The following is a 19,099-nucleotide window of genomic DNA, read 5'->3' as shown; positions in this document are numbered from 1 at the left end:
ATCTGCAAATCTGAAAGAGTTATCGGAGCTGGGGAACAGCTGGCTCTGCAGATCCCAAGGCCCACCTGGGATCCACTTACTACAGCCTGTCATTCTTGCTGAGTTTAATGCTTATACAGTCAATGAAACATTAGATGAAGCTAAAGGATACATCCCCAAAGAATCTGACATGCTTTGGGAAATGACCTTTCAGCAGTCACCTTCTGATAGAAAATTAAACTACTACTCCCTGCATCTGCAAAAACACCTCAACATTAGTGACTTATTCCTAATGGCATACAAACATTGCATTGGTACTCTTTCCAATAAACTACCATGTACACTGAAAAAACCCATATTTTTTTCTTTTCATTTTATATTATCACACAGCAGTACACCAGGTATTAGTATAAAAATTTTATAGTCAGTGTTATTTCAGTGACAACCAAAAGCCCAGAAAATCATTTGGCTTGTTTTAAAAGTCAAACTTGCATTGTCTGTGGAGCATTTTCGTAACTCCTTGTCAGTAGAACAATGGAAAACATTCTCTTGTTTTAATAAAAGAGCAATGCCTGGTTTTGATGGCTACTATCATGATGAACATGATAAACAAATATGTTTTTTTTAATGATGCTGATAAAGAAAATGTCTTTATGAGGAATAGGCCAGATTGAAAAACACATGTATGATAGGGAAAGAAGTCTGTCTGAGAAATGGCGCAGGAAAAAGTGGTAAAAGAATATCCAAACAAGGTAGAAAAACATTTGAGAACTGAACAAGTGAAAATCAAATCTTTAATATTGTATTAGGTGCTGGGTTGACTCTTGCCTACTGTATGCCTTATGTTATTTGCTAGGGAAAAATAAAAAAATTTGTTTATAACATTAGTATTTCAGAAAGCCCCAAAATACCCATGTTCTTTCTAGTATTGGCACTACCTGAACCCTTTCTTTCCCCTGCAGCTTCTTCAGTTTTGTTGTCAGCAGTGGCTGCTGTGAGGAGGAGGACTGTGGTCAGTTTGTTTGGGTTTGCTGCAAGGTGTTGACAACATATTTATTCATCTGATTCAATATAATTTCTGAAAATTGCATTTTCCAAAATAAACTATGCAGAAACTTTTCACTTTATATCCATGTAAGAGAGGACAGTTTGCACTAGAGGGGGAAAAAAAAGGCCTATTTCAAATGACTTAAGATCCTGGCAGCACAGACATGCAACCAAACTCAGGTATAACACATTTTAATGCTTCCTCCACAGTCAAAGACACACATATACTTAGAAGTGAATCAGCTGACTTAACCTGGGCATCTACTTATGCCCAGAAGTACTTGAAACACACTCCAGAGCTCCCTTCATCAATCATAAAGGGGATACAGACAGACTCTGCTCAGACAAATCTTTCATGTGCTAACTTTGACAAATAAGACTGACATTTGCTTTTGAAATACTCACAGATGTGAGATCTTAAAAAAAATTACTGAATTCTTTGAAGAAAAACAGAGCAATGTAGCAATAACCATAAGAGAAAAAAGGCTGACATAATTGCAATATCCAAAACATTAGTGTGTTTTTTCTTTTTTGGTAGGGATAGAGTACATAAAGATCCCAGTCAATTGAATGCTCATGTAAAAGGAGAAGAAAAAAATAAAAGGAGTGGGAAAGTGACTACCTTCAAAGAAGATCTGAAAAACACAGAAACAACAACCATGATGACAACAACCTGCATAGAGAGGAATCCCAACTATATCAACATTTTCAGTCAAGGAATTCATCTATCTGCTTTGATGCATTTGGAAAAATATCAGTTAAGTACATTAAATAGAAGCACCTACTGAAGGGACAAGATCTCAGGGAGCCAGGAGAGCAGTGACAATGCTAAGATGGAATGAGACACAGCATTTAGAAAGGATATGAAAAAGAAAAGTAAAAAACCCTTAGCAAGTGGTATCCAACACACATCACCTTTACTGATAACACCTTAAAGCTTAAAAACAAAGAAAATGCAGACTACTTTTACACTAACATATTCCTCAAGAGGGAAAAACAAAGGGGGAGGAAAAAATGCAACACTGGTTGCTTTTCTTTTCACAGCAGTCTCACTGACACCTTAATAACACTATTTCTTAAGGGAATTAGGAAAGGCAGAAGATCTGTAAGTTTGTTTATAACAATATATGAAAACATGTATCAAGATGACATAATACCTGTGTTTTTTCAATATACCTTTTCTGGCCTCAATATTCCAAGTAAAGAGCAGTTTATTCTTTCAATAGGCAAAGACTATTTGTTACAGAAGTAATTTTTACACATTTTACTGACAATTTTTGAGAGGCACATTCTGTTTCAGAAGCTGGACACCAAGTGCATATTGTGTATTAAATTTGCAGCAGCTTTAAGTGACATTAAAAAAAAACCCTATCCACTTAACTGCCAAACTTCACATTTTGAGGTCTTCACTGGGGTTATGCCATGTCCCTTATGCACACTAGACCTAAATTATATAGCGCGAGCCCTGAGAAGCTCAGCTAATTCCCCTACCTTCACCTCACTCCTAGTTTGATCTTGTCTTCTCTGTGTTATATATCTCACTATTCTCACCCTATGGGCCAAAAGAGACTCATTATCCACCTGAAAAGCAAAAAGCACAGCACACATCTAAATCTCAAACTGATATTTGCATGTCCTTGTTATTTCAACAGGAGCTATGCAAATTCATTTCAAGGATATAGTTTAAGAATTTCCAGGAGCTCCCAGCAGATCTGACATTACATCTCCCCTGTTCCACAGAAGTGGACAAGTAGGCAAAATGAGAGCTGCTTTAAGCCTCTGACCACTTGCAAACTTTTATTCTAATTTACATCTGCTGCACAAACCCAAACTGCACACTCACAACCAAAGCAGTAATTCTCACTCTGTGTGTTGTCATCGCAAATGACCTCACTGTTCAATTTTCAGTCCAATTACTGTCTGCCTACTGGCTACCAAAACCATCCTGCTGCTGAGAAGTTCTAGAATACACTTCAAAATCTTGCAGTGATTTCCACTGATTTGAAAAACTATTTTTATTGGTGAAAGGATTGGATAGACTTCAGCTGAAATAACTTCCCATTCCTCGTAAAGCAAACATTTAATCCAAGAATCAGACACTAATATATTCACATTTATCTTCCGCTTGTCCACATACTACTTGATAAGCAATTCTTAACTCCTTAGCTAAAAAATACAATACTCTCAAGTACTTATATACTTGCTTTCCTTAGAACAAATGCCTTGACAGATTGTTTGGTTTGGCTGAGATAGTCTTTCCCATAGCATCTCTTGTAGTGCTGTGTATCGTAGTGGAAGGGTGTTGATAATACACCAGTGTTTTGGCTGCCGCTGAGCAGTGCTCACACAGCACGAAGGCTGTGTTTTTCCAACATCCTCCCTCCTCCAACAGTAGGCTGAAAGGTGGGCAAGATCTTGGGAGAGGACATGACTGGACCAGCTGACACAAACTGACAAAATGGATATTCCATACCATATGATGTCAGCTCAGATATAAAAGCCAAGACGAAGAAGGAAGTGGAGGGCATTTGTTAATGGCATCCGTTCTCCAGAGCAAACACTACTGAAGCCCTGCTTCCCAAAGAGTGGCAGAACATGATGGGAAGTAGAGAATAACATCTTCATTTGTTCTTGCTTCCATGTGCAGCCTCTGCTCTTGCTTTATTAAACTGCTCTTATCTTGACCCACAGGCCTCTTGTATTTTTCCTCTCTCCTGTCCATCTAAGAAGGGAAGTGATAGGGCAGCTTTGATGGGCATCTGGTCCCCAGCCAGGGGCAAACCACTACACTGACATTCTCAAGAAAGAATTCTGGATTATGCCCCAAATAGTAAACTAATCTTTCAATTTCTGATGTGTATCTAAAGAAGGACCATACATATCATCCCACACTTCAGACATGCTGTTGAATTATGAAGCACTTGGAAACAAAGACAGAAAGTATAAAATAGAAAAGCTATGTTTGTCACAATGCAAACTGAGAAAGTATAAAGTTAATTTAAAAGAAACAACTTGCAAAACATGCCAGGACATACACAAAGCAGATTACAGAAATACAAGGAGAAAGGAATGGTAATGCAAGTCCAAAGCAGGGGATCACATCATATTAAGGGATTTTTACTTTTTATAGCACCCTACACTTCAGATGCATCACACAAAGCATCACAGTGTCATAAGATGTTCCAGTATTGTCCTGTGTAGTGGATACATAAGCAAAGGCAGAGAAACCTTACTGAGGGAACCAGTCTCCTACTGAAAGCATGAGACCTGACAGGTTTGATAAAAGCAAAGTCCTAGTGGTCATGCCAAAAGAGACCAGGGGGAAATGAAGGCATTTCCTCACTTTGAATTTCTTATAAGATTACCAGGGGGCATGTGAATGCTATAGAGTTATTATAATGCCTTTTCAGGGCAAATATCCTGAAAGAATATTTGAAATGAAAGAATCATGAAAGATAATGATTTGAACATGAAAGAATCAAACACATGCAGATTCTTTGTGCTGGAGGAAGAGCTCAGCTACAATTAGTATGTAGTGCACAGAATTTTAGGCACATGTTTTACAGTGAATTATATTGACTATATTGAGTAGTAAAGTGCAAGTATTTCTTAATGGATGACAAGGAAATAGATTGTGGCCTCTGTACTTTAATTCTGACCTTCAAAGTTACACTGAACACATTTTAAAGGATATTATAGCTATGATCCAGCAAGTGAATTTGAGTACATGCCTTATGCAAGCTACTTTTTAAAACCTAATAACTATAGCATCACGTAATATTGTCAATAAATTCAATGCAAAGTTACTATTCCAATTTTGCACTAAAAAGAGAATTGTAAACTTTCTTATTTTAAAAGGATTCCCACGTTTCTTCCTTCTTTGCCCCAAAGACTGTACAGAAGTAAAACTTCTCTTGCCTGAGTTTTGAGATGCCCATTCCTGCTGATATCTGTGAGCACAAGCAGCTGCCCCGATTTGCCAATGCTCCAGCAGCATGTCCAACTAACTCTCTTCTCTTGCTTCATTTGCACCCTGGTTTCTCTGTACTAGTCTGGCAGCCCCTGAACCAGTATGGTATTTTCAAATGGCTGGGATGAAAAGGCACTGGAATGAAGGCATGCTGAGGAAAGCATGATTGTAAGTACAGGTAACAGTTCCTGCTCTAGCACATTCTCTGTCTTCACATTTCATGTGTTTCCTCTCCCAAGGAAGGAACAGAGGAGGAAAGCTATTGATTTCAATAACTACAGACTAATGCTCACTTGTTAAGCTGTAAATACATGGGACAGCATTTTTATATTTGCAAGCAGAATCCTGTGAAGGATTTGCTGGTCTAAAGTGATTTTTCCTGGTGTTGACATAGAAGTTTGGGCTGGAATTTGGAATACAGCACTTGCACATCAAGAAATCCAGCAAATTCTCATACTGGCAGCTGTTTGAGAAAATTAATCTATTACCAAAGCAATTATCTACAGTCTAGCTTGCTAAAGTGTTAAAAATCACAGAAATACATCATTATTAAATACTGTTTAAGACCAGCAAAGCAACTGAGATAGATGGACGATGCCAGGCATTTTATTTTTGTCACCTTTCAAAAGGCAACTTTTCTTACACATTGTTTACAGCAATCTGCTGGGACCACAGATTCACAGGAATGAACGAGACAGTGAGAAGGATTATTATTCTTAACAGAACAGTAACCTAAAACCTCTGGGAGACAGATTTCACAGCCTTCCAAAAACATGTCAACCAGTGCTTAGCTGCCCTAATGCCTAACTGAAATCTCTCTCACAACAATTAGCCTGTTTTCTTTTGGCCTACTGACAGAATGACCCACAAAGTTGTTTCCTGCTCCTTACCATCAGTCTTGTACATACCTAAAAAAAAAAAAGTACAAGATCTTTCCATCATTTTCCCTTCTTTAAAAAAAAAATCCAGCTCAGCCATTATTTCTTCAGAGGACATACTTTGCAGTAGTCTGGAGACTGAACCTTGATTTGTGAATCCCAGCAGTGGGCAGTCCCATAAGAGACACCTTATGAGTGCTGAGAGGTGCTGAAGGAATTACTTTATGACTAATTTCTCATTTACTTCCATTCACAAAATTATTATTTGGCTGATTCATACACTGTGAATGACTCCTTGTGGCACTTGCCTTCCTTGCTACAGAGCTTCTGTACTGCACATACTTTTTCTGTCTTGAAAGTATGAATTAAGTATTGCTGCTTCAGAGTTGTCCCTGCATTTTCCCAAACTGAATTGCATCTTATTTACTAGATTTTTTTGTGCACAAGTCCAGCATATGAAGATTATAATCCTTTCCAGCAAAGTGTTTATGGCTCTTCTTAGCCTGGCACTCCAAATATCCAAAACCATCATGGAAATATCGACCATGAGTGAAACCAAGTTCTTCACCAACCCTCAACTGGTAGCCCAATCAGCCTTCCTCTGCATATACAGCAGCCTGTAATTCTGCTCTCATTATATTTGCAATGTAACACAATGTGGAATGGAACTGAAAGGCAATGGCTACTCCTGAATTCCCAAATTTATGACTCCATTTGCTAAGAAACAAAACAAAATATTCAGTCACTCACTGGTTACATCAAAAGCTCTTCCCACTGGAACATCTTAAAAAACTACTGCTGTGGGTGTTGCCGGTTCTATCATGTAGAATATTCCATTTGACTGAAATCTTACACCATGCCAAATTTATGAGATGTTTGGTTTGTCTCCAAGGCTGCATTTTCAAAAAACTTAATGCTGTTAATAAAAGTGCAAGTGATAATGATACACAACTCAAAACTGATAAATCAGTGAGGGCTGGAATTATACATCCTTCCATGTAATGGAAGTAGGTAGGTTCTGTTTTCACTGTTTGGTGACATTAATGCAGTAATAGTGAGTAACTGCTGACAATTAGCCAGAAGATGGAGCAGAGGTCTTGTAAGAAAATTACTCCCTGGTGGCAAAAGATTGAAAATTCAATTACACTCTGTTTATTACAGGCCTACATTAGGAACTGCATTCATAATAAAGACCTTGATAATATACAAATTAATCGCAGCACAGGGGAGCACTTTAGTAAATTTTTTTACTCCTTGATGTATTCTTCAATATTAAGATTTTAATATATCTATAGATACATTGAAATACCCTCTATAAACATTTTCAACTAAAATTCCTTCAATGCAATGGCATGATACATGAAGATTGTTTGGAAAAGCAAGATAATTTCTATTATAGTTTGTTGGAATAAAATAAGGTGTAGATACTAACTTCAAGCAGCCTTTAAACACGCTTTTAAATACGCTTTAAATCTCCCTATCTTAACGTGCATATTTGAGGTTCTATGAAGTATGCTATCATCATTAAAGTCATAGAGGCTACAGCCTTGCATAGCTTCCTGCACACTCACATACAGACATGAATATTTTCTTTCAATTTAGGAAAAAAACAGAGACTTGGAGGTGTGCATATCCAATTTCTGCAGATACTGCAGGTCAGGTTGAAGATTGAATAATCTAGTAGTTACTACTCAAGTTATAGCTATTGCACAAAACACTCCCAAGAAGAGTTACTAGATATAAATTCATGCTATGACAAAGTGTATTGGATACTGTTGAATAATTTAGTTTGAGTGAACGTAGTCAGCAGTTTATTTAGACTCTGAATAGTCTAATGCCTACTTTTAAGACTTTTAGTTGCAAGCTCTTCAGCACAAAGGCTTTAAACTGATGTATTTCAAAGCTAGCAGCACACTTACTGACTTTAATTGTATTTTGCTAGTGAAAGCATTAAGACTTGTGATGCTTTACTGATTCTGAAGCAAAATTTAGAAGTGCATTGTTTTGATAGTTACTGTAATCTTACATGCTACTTAAAAAAAACCTCTGGAAAAAGTGCTGAACATGGGCATAGTATTCCACAGGTTAGTTGTCTCTAATATTGTTTGAGAGTGATTCCTAAGGAATTCTAGAATCAGAGTTTCATTATCAAATAGTGCCAAGGAAGATGTGAAACTTTGTCTTTCCTGTTTAGGCTCTATGTTACCGAACCTCTTTTTGGATCCAAATATTCTGAATCTTGCTCTCCCTTCACTTTAAGAAAGACATTCTCATGCTTTCTGCTTTGTAATGGGATTTGCATTGTAAAGTGTTGCCTCAGTCTGCAAGGTACAGTAAGTCTCACTGGTGCTCAAGACACAGACATTCAAAAGCAGCCCCAATGACTGTACCAGACAGGACACTGGCTTTGCAAGAATACGCCCTACGTACAACACAAGATTGCACAGGATGCAACTGATGATGGTCCTGATATTTGAAATTAGCTGGAGCAATAACTCTGTAGCCTTGATTCAGTTAAGCCTGATTAACTGAGTTTAGGATTATTGAAAAATAAAAGTATCTAGCAATAAAACCAATTCACATTGAATCAGAAGTTATCAATCTGGTATTCTCTTTCACAAGTAGGTCTGCTTCACACTGCCCACAAACGCCTTCAAGGGCAACTTCTAAGTCATCATTTCACTACTTTTAAAATGCCAGATCACTAGAGAACCCATGGAAATAGATAATTTATATAAGATCTTGTGAGATAGGCTGCTTCCTGGCAGGAATGAGATGAATGAATCCTTCTAGCTTTTAAGTGTGTTGTTTTTCAATACTTGTTGTCCAAAGTCAGGCACAAAAAGGAGATGCAGAACAATATTGTGTGGGACGGCACAAGAGATTTCCAAATCAGGAAAGCTAGACAATTTGAGTTCATCCCAGCATCACATCCCTTGTATCTTTGGGTTACTTAGTGTGCCTGTTGCATTTCATGCAAAGAATCACAAAAAGAACAAGGAATCTCCACATAATCACAAGATCCAGCCATCAAACCAGACATTCCTCCCTAGCATCAGTCTGATCTGTAAAACCAGTCTGTTCAAATGGTACATAGAAGGGCTATACTTAAACTCCAGCCAAACCCCTGGATGTTACGATTACACTCTTGAAAGCAGCATTACATATGCATGTGTGATTTAAGATCTCCATCTTGCCACACACTGACTTCACAGGACTTCTCATTTTTAATTGCCTCACAGGCACTTGCTCCAGCCAACTCTATAATCTAGAATAGTGTGAGCTGGTATATCACAGCTTTCATGACACCACAGTTAACGCTGCAGGCTTTACATGACCTCTGCCTGTGTCAGTCAAACTGTAGATGGATTTGGTCCCTCCTCAAGCATGTTTCCACCACTGACCAATATAGTGCGATAGCTGGCTGCATGGAAAAATCATTTTATTTATGTTTCAGGCAGTGCAATGAAACTGCACTGCAGACTGAATACTTCTTGCAGGCTTAGAAGACAGCCAAATGACTTGCAGGTTAAACAGCTGTGCACCACAAGAGTTTAGAGAATGGAAGCACTGAAATGAGAAGGGCTACCAAGAAAACTGTCCATTTCTTAAACTGCTCAAGTGTAGACAACCTGATAGGCCAAAGCCATCCTACATTTCAGAATGAGAAATTACTATGAAAACACAAATATTTTCTCTTTAATTCTGTGGTGTCATCATCCCAAATCCTAAACGAAGAAAAGAAAGTTACTTCTGGTTACCATAGTCTCTCAGGAAGGACTGGGAAAGTACTGCATAGAAGATTACAGCATGATGACCACATGCTTCGTGTGGTGTTAAAGCACTTGCAAAGCAGAGCAGAAAAAGGCAATGCTATGACCAGACACGGCTGCCACCTGCACTGTCAACCCTGTCTTTGCTCTCCACAGCATCAACTACCAAGTTTAAGCTAGGTATTTTCTTACTGTGCCACAGATAAGATAATGCGAGAGAGAGTGCAAACATGAATGAGCAGCAGTGATGCACACATGATAGGTGCTCCAATGCCAGCTGCTGCTTCCACTACTCCAGTCCTACGAGACTGGCAAGATTCAAGCCATCTTGGACTGGCTGCACCGCTGGCCTTTGCAGGCATCTCTTTTTCCCTCAAACACTGAATGAAAGGCCCATCCAATGACTCCGCATGGCTGAGCATGAGCCTCCTTGTACTCACCTACGGTGCCAGAAGCGCAATTCTCTGCCTCCATTTCCAAGAATTAAGTGGTTGCCTATACTGTGGCACGTCAGCTTTGTGCAAGACTGGAGTCTGGCTTGCCTACCTGATGACAAACTGTTCCCATGGTTTTGGTGGGATAGGAGAAGAGTGGAGGAAAGGTCATTGCTTCATTTAGATCTGATGAGATCAGTACATATAGTTCCAGAAAGCTGATTTCACCTCCTCTCTCTCAAGCTTTGTGCATCCTGCGGGAAAACAGCAAGCACACTGAGCATGGCAGTATGTGCAGCTCTCAAAACAGGAAACAGAGACACTTATGCCATTTTCTAAAAACGAATGGATAGAATTTGAAGCTTCAGGTTGAAGAGCCCTGAACAGGAAATATGAGAAAATACAAAACTGGTATTATCGAGGAGCGTGAGAGATGTCAGTACTTGATCTCAGAGTTCTGATACAATAAAAAAATAACAAAAGAATCAATTCAGGATGTTCACTGCAATTCAACCAAAGCCTGGACAAGAATGCCAACTCAGCTGTACTCTGCTATAATGGGAAGTGGCATGTAACCAAAGTAAGGGCATTAACATAATATCTGCTTTTTGACATTTTGTTTTGGTAAAAGTAGAGAACACACTTGCAGTAATAGTATTTTGATGCATATGTTAAGAACACATAAAACTACTAGTACTTATTCAGAACATGGAAAAGTAAGTATCTTAAACCTGCTCATTGGTTTTACTGCAACTTTATCTGAAATTGCCAGAGATTACCTAGGTTTCTGCATTCACCTTATTCTTGTAATTTGGTAAAATTTAATGAGATCATTTGCAGGATTCATAAGATCTTCTGAATTTATAGAAGTTATGCCTTTTTTAAAGTGTCAGCAAATGTATTTTTATTTATACATATGCATACATGTATATATATAAAAAATGTACCCAGATTTTCTCAGATTATTTAGTTAACAAAGGTTAAAAAAGGCAGAGTTGAGAAGTTTGATAGAAAACAAGCATGCCCATTTAGAAGAAGGAAAACAAAGTCAGAAAGATGAAGTAACATAAAAATGCAGAGACATCAAGTTAGTGACCAAATCAGTATTTCACTGCAGAATCTCTGACTTCAAAGAAAGCACTTTGAAGGCTTCCCACATGTAAAGTTCAGAAGAAATTGATAAGCAGAACAAAAGTCACAGGGATTTGAGTTTAGCAGAGCTAACAGTTGCACTTTAGTAATTACAAGTGATCAGGACGCTGAGTCTAACCTGAACTCACAGCAGAATACTCAGCACTGATTCCGTAACGAATATAATGGGCATAATGAACCATTATCATCACATCCAGGAGCAGGGTACATTTTCTTTGATTATTTCTACAGACTATCCAAAACTCAAGCCCACTTAGCTTGTGAAGTCTGATGAGAGCACAGCCTGAGGTAATACAGACACAAAAACAACTCATAAAAGATTAGGTCAGGCTTGATTTAACAAGGAAAAATAAAGTAGGACTACAACAGAAGAAAAGGTTGTGGGGATTTCTGAGCTGGGGTGTTTGGTTGCACCTTTAAAATAAAATTGTTTGTTTCTTAAGGCAAAACAGGATAATCATACATTTTAACTAAAAATATATATTACACTGTCTGTTTTTTTTTATAGGTTTTGAGGAGAAAAAACATTGCTTCCTATTTCCTAAAAGCAGAAGCACAGAGCATGATAAAAACATTCAGAAAGCATTTCTTTTTTGGATATTACTGGAATTTCTTTCCCCCTTTATCTTTTGGTGTACTCTATTAAAATTCTACTTTAAAATGTTTTCAATCACAAGGAAACCAGGATTTGAGATAATCAATAGCACCATATCACCTAAATGGTTACTTCAAATTCATATTATGAATTCTTGGGTAACCAGAATCAGCAGGGAACCATGCAATCCAGTTGCCCAGGAGACATATGTACCAAGCACAAATAACTTTCTCACTGGAAACAAAACAGAAATCTTTTGAGTTCAATTAACTCCCCAGCCTCGACAAAGGTGCATTGCAGCAGATACTTTTTTAAAGGAATAATTCATCAGAATTCTCTTTAATGCTTTTTTCATAACATTGGAATACCTCAGAAAAGAGGATGAAAAATTCAATTGTGTAGAGCTGATCAGAGAAACAAAAATCCACTCTGAACAAAGGTAAGCCGATTAACTTTTTCATAAAAATCAATATATTTGATGCTGCAAAGAACAAAGAACTTGTAAGAAAGCAAGAAAGAAATGACTATGAGATTTTTTTGGAAGCAATTTGCTAACTAAAAGCACATGGACTCTGTTACCATATTTTCAATATTGTTCTAGTTCTTTATACGAGCTCCCTAAGTCCCAGAAGTGCAAAGATGACTCTCTGGATAAAGAGAATGTTATTTATTTATGCAAAGTGGACACTTCAGCATTTTCTGTGTAAATTCATTTCATAGTTTTCTATAAAATATTACATTTTGGGAAAAAAAAAACGTAAAAGGTAAGAACTCTGACTTACCTTCTCAAAAATGTAGCTAGGCACTTGCAAAAACTAAAATTGAACTTTGAAATACACACACATATGTACATGTCACAGAGCCATTTAAACCATACTTGACAAACACCTAGTATCATGGAGACATTATTCCACTTTAGGTAATGTTAAAAAATATATTTATCTTCCAGTTATTGAACTTTATGAGCTCCTAATTGTAGGCAGGAGACAAAGGACACATTTGTACCTTTTTTTTTTATGAACCTAATTAAAAAGCTATTACATGGCTACTTTGAGATTGCAGTGAAAAACCTTTTAAAAGACAATGGATTCTTGTCTGCTTGAAACTTGGTCCTGCTGGAAGTAAGAACTGTAACTGTTAGAACAGTGAGAAGAGTGGTTTTCCCCATGGATGTGAAAAAGGATTTCTACCTTTTTCAGCCAGTAGTTAGAGAGCTTAGCTGTCAGCTATGGCCATCTTTTGTCAACCTGAAAAACAACAGAGGAATGACACAACTATCCAAAACTGCCTTGGCAGCACTGAGATGGCAGAAGGAAATGGCATTGCAGTCAACCTTGAAGGTACAAACCTCTGCATCACTGGGAGTAGATATTGTATCCCCACTGCCCTGTGCATAACAAATTTATGAGTTGGACAGAGAGTTAGACAAACTCAAGGAAAATATTGAGAAAGAGTAATAAAAAACTGAATTCCTGAGTTTAACCTCTGGCTGACAGGTCAACAAGCAGCACTTAGGTGGAGCAGTCACAAGTCATTCCTTCCACACTGCGAAGGTAGTCACTTTGACTTTGCTTGCTCCTTGTATGAAGTCAAACACTGCTACATTTTTTATGTCATGGCTAGGATAAAAGCAGGCACATGAAATCTCTCCTTGTTTATGTCAACTCATAGCCTAAAGGCCAGCAGATCCCAAAACATTCTAATAAACTGCATTTTGGATAACAGATTTTTGTCTGATAACCAATAATACAAATTGTCTTCCGAAAACTAGTAGCACTGTATAAATGAAACCAAATTATGCTAAGGAACTATCAGATCCTGATACTTTTAAAAATAGATTGCCTTATGAAGAACTGTTGTTAAATTTAAACAACTAGCATAATTATTTGATATCTTAGAGCTTTTTTTTTCGGTACAAAAAATATTATAACTGTAAGTTTTCTCCACTCCACAGAACTCCCTTCTACATTTTGACATAATAAACCAGAATTTTCAGTTAAATACAGAAAGGAAATTGAAAGAGGGGGAGAATCTAGAACCACAAAAATGTTAACAAATTTGTCCCTCTGTCCATTTCTTCTCTGCAACATTAACACACCACAGGGCAGACAAATCCAGTAAAAGCACTAGCAGAACAATTCTAGAGGCAGGGTTTCTGTTAAGATCCCCTATCATTTTGCAGCTGAGGCAAAATTCAGATAATCTAAGGTGCAAATACAAGCCTGGGAACAATGGACTTCTACACTCAACCCACTTCTGTATCAGGCCTTTCTGTGAATTTAGTCAACATTCTCTATATTAATTCGTTTTTTCTGGGAAAGGTTTTCAGTAGCACTTAGAGGATTCAGGAGCACAAGTCCTATTGCAATGCACGAGTATGTGTGCTCTCAATCTCCAGGTGCTTTGCAAAAAACCTCACTACCTGTAAAATGGAAAAACAATCATTACCTTCTACCTTCTAACCACACTGATACAAGGACTAAAAGCAATATCCAGTACTGTCCCTGTGTGAACTCCTTACTTTTCTAAGGCTCGAGATGCTAATATAACCTTATCATGACTTCAGGTCAAAAGATTTGAGTCTAATGGACCAATGGAAGGAATTAATTTCAGAGCTCAGGACCTTTAATTGGGAGCAGATGGTGCCTAGTTCCTATAAATTTAAAGTCTGGGGCCTGTTAACAAAAACATCTAATCTCATCTCAATTGCAATAAGCAGCCAGGACCCAGCAATATTGAGTTTGCAAAACAATATAACAGTCTCCTAGAACTCCACGGAAGGCAAACAAGCAGCAAAGACAGTTAATGAAAAAGACATCCTATGTTCTCTGCATCTGAAGTAGTTAAGGAAGCAGGCAGCAGAACTCCCCACTGAGTGCAGCTTTCAAGCAATTTAAAATAAATCTTACAGAGCATACACCGATCACACAACGCAGAACTTAGCAGCTTGAACACTTCTGGTGAACTCTACCTGAGAGGAGACTGGATACTACCCACTAAACTAAACAGTGAAGATGGAGGCCATTCCTTTCAAAGCCATTTTGAACTAGATTATCTTGGAAACTTTGATTATTCTAAAACTATTTCAAAGACTACAAACTATCTTTATTACATTTAACATCCCTCTTCAACATCACACAAAAAGACAACTCTGAAATCTCCAAGAATTCTTAAGGCTTAACATCCTAAGACTGCTAATTCCAGCTGTTTCCCTGCAAACTGCCTGTGTGACTGATATAGTTTGGTTCAGTGAATCCTATAAAAAAAAAGAAACTCCACTTTCTCAGAGAGACAAACCCAAATCCTCCGGACTGTGTGCCACAGGTGCAGACTGAGCTTTCATAGCAGTAGCCATTAGCAATTATACAAGACATTTCATTTGGAACTACAAAGCAGTTTACAGAAGTACCACATTTATAAAACCTCAATGATTTGGGGACGAAAAAAGAAAAATCAGTTTCTTCTCCCAGCATACAGTGGGTCAATGGCAGTGTGCATAACACTGGAACAGCTTCCCTTTGCCTGTGCTTATGACTGCACATGGATTTGGTATGGAAATGCTTCAGATTTGAAGAAGAAAGCAGCCTTCAGCCCTGTCTGTTAATCTGTCAGAAAACTGTGTATAAGCTGTGCAGCAAAACCATTTAAGAACAGGCCCTGTGAGGATAGCCATGTATATGCAAACACAGATGTATAAATGTGTGCATAGGGTTATTTCATCACAAAAGACAAGAAGCAATCACAATGTAGCAGCAAACCAAATCAATCGGTCTGTTGTCAATCTTTGTTGTGGGCTGAGAATCTGAAACCAGGACTTCCCAGTTAACTCGCTGCTTTTTCTGCTGTGAATACTGCACACTATTTGTCTCAGACCTACCTAGTCAGCAGCCATAGTTCTCCAGGGAGAGATTCACCAACAGCAGCACAGCCCTGGTGCAGCAGCTGCACAGAACCTCCAAACTCCAAGAAAACCATTGTCTATTATGGATGCTTTTACAGAAGATAGGAGAGAAATGCCTACTAGCCATTTGCATACTCATAATTAAACCCATAGTTCATTTCAATTGTTCTCCCTTATCTTTCCTAATGATGCTGTGGGTACATAATTGTGAAATTAAAAAAAATAAAATTAAGGTATTGATAAGTGTTTTGCAAATTCCCACGCAAGGCCAGAGGAGACCATTAAGATGATCTGAGGGCTCTCATTTGAAGACAGGCTAAGGAGCATGGGCTGTTCTGCCTGGAGGACAGAAGGCTGTAGGGAGACCTTTAAGCAGCCTTCCAGTATTTGGTCAGTGCTTCAGGGGAGCCATAGGGTGACTTCTTACAAAGGCATGCCATGACAGGTTGAGGGGTAATGGCTTCAAACTGGAAGAAGCTCACTTTAGATGTGAGGAAGAAATTCTTCCCCATGAGGGTGGTGAGGCACTGGAACAGGTTGCCCACAAGTTGTGGAGGCTCCAGTCCTGGAAATGTTAAAAATTAAGTTGGATGGGGCCTTGAACAACCTGGTCTAGAAGCATCCCTGCCCATAGTAATGGGCAGGTCCCTTCCAACTCAAATCATTATATGATTCTATGCAACAAAGAAAGTCGTGGCTGAGAAACATAATTTCAAATGACAACAAACCAAACAGTCTCAGAGCTCTGACAGATGGTTGTTGGGTTTTTTTTTCTTTTTTATTCAAGTGATAATTACGTCAATAAATCTGATTCAGCAAATCTCTCCCTCTCTAATTCATTAATTAAAACAATTTACAGCTACCAGTGTGATTTTTCAAGGACATCAAAACCACATTCCAAATCAAAACAGCAGAGCTCATCAGATGTGCAAAGCAGGCTTTACTTTCATGGCAACCTCAAAAGTAAAACAAAACAGAATAAGAGTCACTCTCTAAGATTCTCTTGCTCAAGTAGAGCCAGAGGAATGTGACTTTTTAGGGGGACTTAAAAGCAGTACTTTTACTTCAAACTTAAAAATATAAGGAAAAATAATCTACAAGAAGTTAACCATTCCCAATTAGAAGAAAAAAAATATATATAAATCATAGTGAATTACAGAGCATTTTTATAGCCTTCATCTATTTCAACATGCTTTTGGATTGAACAATAGAACTGACTCGCGGAATAAAGAAACAGAAGGGAAATGAAGAACTTCTTTTGCCCACCTTTTCCCACAAACCAGGATCCACAAGAACTATACCAACATTTTAGAACTGTTTTGGAATGTATGGTGGATGACTAATGGTTCAATGGGCACTTGAAGGCCAGAAGACTAATAGCACCCTGGGTTCCATCAAAAGCAAGAGAGGTGGTTCTGCCACTCTACTTCTAGTCTGCTCTGGCAAGACCTCACCTAGAGTACTGTGTCCAGATCTGGGGTCCTCAACACAAGAAAAACATGGACCTGATGGAGCAGGTCCAGCAGCAGGCTGCAAAAATGGTCAGAGATCTGGAGCACCTCTCCTACAAAGACAGGCTGGGAGAGTTGAGGTTGTTTGGCCTGGAGAAGAGAATGCTCCAGGGAGACTGTACAGCATCCTTCCAGTTCCTGAAGGGGGCCTATGAGAAAGCTGTGGAGGGATTATTTACAAAGGCCTATAGCACTATGCAAGGGGCAACGGCTTTAAACTAGAGAATATTAGATTTAGATTGGACATTAGAAAAAAGTTATTTATTATGAGGGTAGTGGAACACTGGAACAGGTTCCCCAGGGAAGTGGTGGAAGCCGCATCCCTGGAGACATTCAAGGTCAGGCTTGACAGGGCTCTGAGAAACCTGATCTAGCTGGGGATGTCCCCACTTGCTGCAGGTGGATTGGAATAGATGACCTTTAAAGGTCCATTCCAACCCAATGTATTCCATGATTCTATGATTTACATGGTCCCCAGCAATCTTTTTTACTCAATCAGCCCTGGAATGCCATCCTCTGATCTAACTTTTACTTTCTGCTATTTGCATTGTTTGGTTCTGGTCCTATTTTGCCATACACAGCTTTTGTAAGTGCATCAATAGCTAGATAGTATGTTTGACACAACAGTCTGAACTCTTCTAGTGCTGTGTGTTTAAAACTTCTAATTATTCTTGTCAACCTTTCTCTAGGTCTCCAGTTGGCTGGAACTGTCCTCAAAATACAGTCATGAAACTGGTCACAGAGGCACAGTATTTTTGTGTTAGCACTGCTGAGTGCAGTAGTAGGATTATGTCAGCAGTGCTGTTGTGGAAAAAGCCCTTACGTACCACAGAAAACACTGCTGATAAATAACCACTATGACCTTTAACTGATGACTGCCCAAAAGGAATAAAGAATACAGAAATGTTTCCTGGACATGCACGATGGTGGATAGGGAAGTCAAAACTCAATCGCAACTGAGAAGTCCTGCCACTGCACAGGAACAGTGAGATGTTAGGCACTGGTTACACAAGCTGAGCGTCCAGGGGACAAAACAGGACACATCCACATGCATTGCCAGAGCTGATCAATGTCACTGAAAGGCAGCTATGTGATTCCTTGAAAGCTGATGGCAATGGAGGAAGGTTCCTGATGGCTTTTTAGAAGATAAAGGTCGTGTTACCTTTCAAAAAAGGCAAACAGAACCTTGCACTATCTTGGAAAGACTAATTTAGTACAAACACATGTTCATTCTTACAAAACACAGACTTGTCCTTTACTTTTCTTTCCTTTTTTTTTTTTTTAATGTTTCTGACAGATTAAGTATATTCCTCCTTCTCTTTGTCTCTTCCGAAGTTGTCCTGTTTGTTTGGTTTTGCCTTCTAGAAGCATATCCATCATCAATTAATTTCTCAGACATGAGTCATAAAAAGCCCAGAGGCTGCAGACACTCTATACATGCAGGACAAATTTTATTTACCTAAGTAACCTCTAATCCTTTATTTAATAGTGCAAATGTTAACTCTGTGATCAGTTACTCAAGTAGCAAATGCTAAAACAAAAACAACCAGAAGAAAACATATCAGCAATGTATTATCAGTCTGCTTTCACTGTTAAGCAATAAATCAATTTCCTCTTTTCTCTTTCCTTAGCATTCATGAATCTTTCTGTATAACTCTTCACTTTTTTTACCAACTATGTCTCAATTTTATTTGTATGACTGGACAACCCTCCCTCCCTGAATTCCACCTTTATAAACTCCTCAGAATTCTGTCCTTCCCTCAATTTTATGTGCAGTTCTTTCTTCAAGTTCAGGTATCTGGAGAAATCCTGAGCTATGACAGTTGGTCTTCAAATAATCTTTCTCCCTACTCCTCAAC

The 19,099-nt window shown here is 38.4% G+C and overlaps 1 protein-coding gene across 30 annotated transcripts in view; it reads right to left on the bottom strand.

Annotated features, from left to right (window-relative positions):
- TENM3 (teneurin transmembrane protein 3) overlaps window positions 1-19,099 on the bottom strand; it is a 1,288,622-nt gene that overhangs the window by 296,924 nt on the left and 972,599 nt on the right. Inside the window, exon 1 of one of the 30 annotated variants that reach the window (XM_064148927.1) lies at window positions 10,194-10,226. The exons of the other annotated variants lie outside the window; for them this stretch is intronic. The gene's annotated coding sequence lies outside the window, so the exon portion shown is untranslated. Of the gene's footprint in view, window positions 1-10,193; window positions 10,227-19,099 lie in introns of those variants that run through there. 30 annotated transcript variants of the gene reach the window in all.

The sequence above is a fragment of the Pogoniulus pusillus genome, chromosome 9 (genome assembly GCF_015220805.1).
Source record: "Pogoniulus pusillus isolate bPogPus1 chromosome 9, bPogPus1.pri, whole genome shotgun sequence".
In the NCBI taxonomy this organism is placed as follows: Eukaryota; Metazoa; Chordata; class Aves; order Piciformes; family Lybiidae; genus Pogoniulus; species Pogoniulus pusillus.
This window is presented reverse-complemented; position numbering and strand designations above follow the sequence as displayed.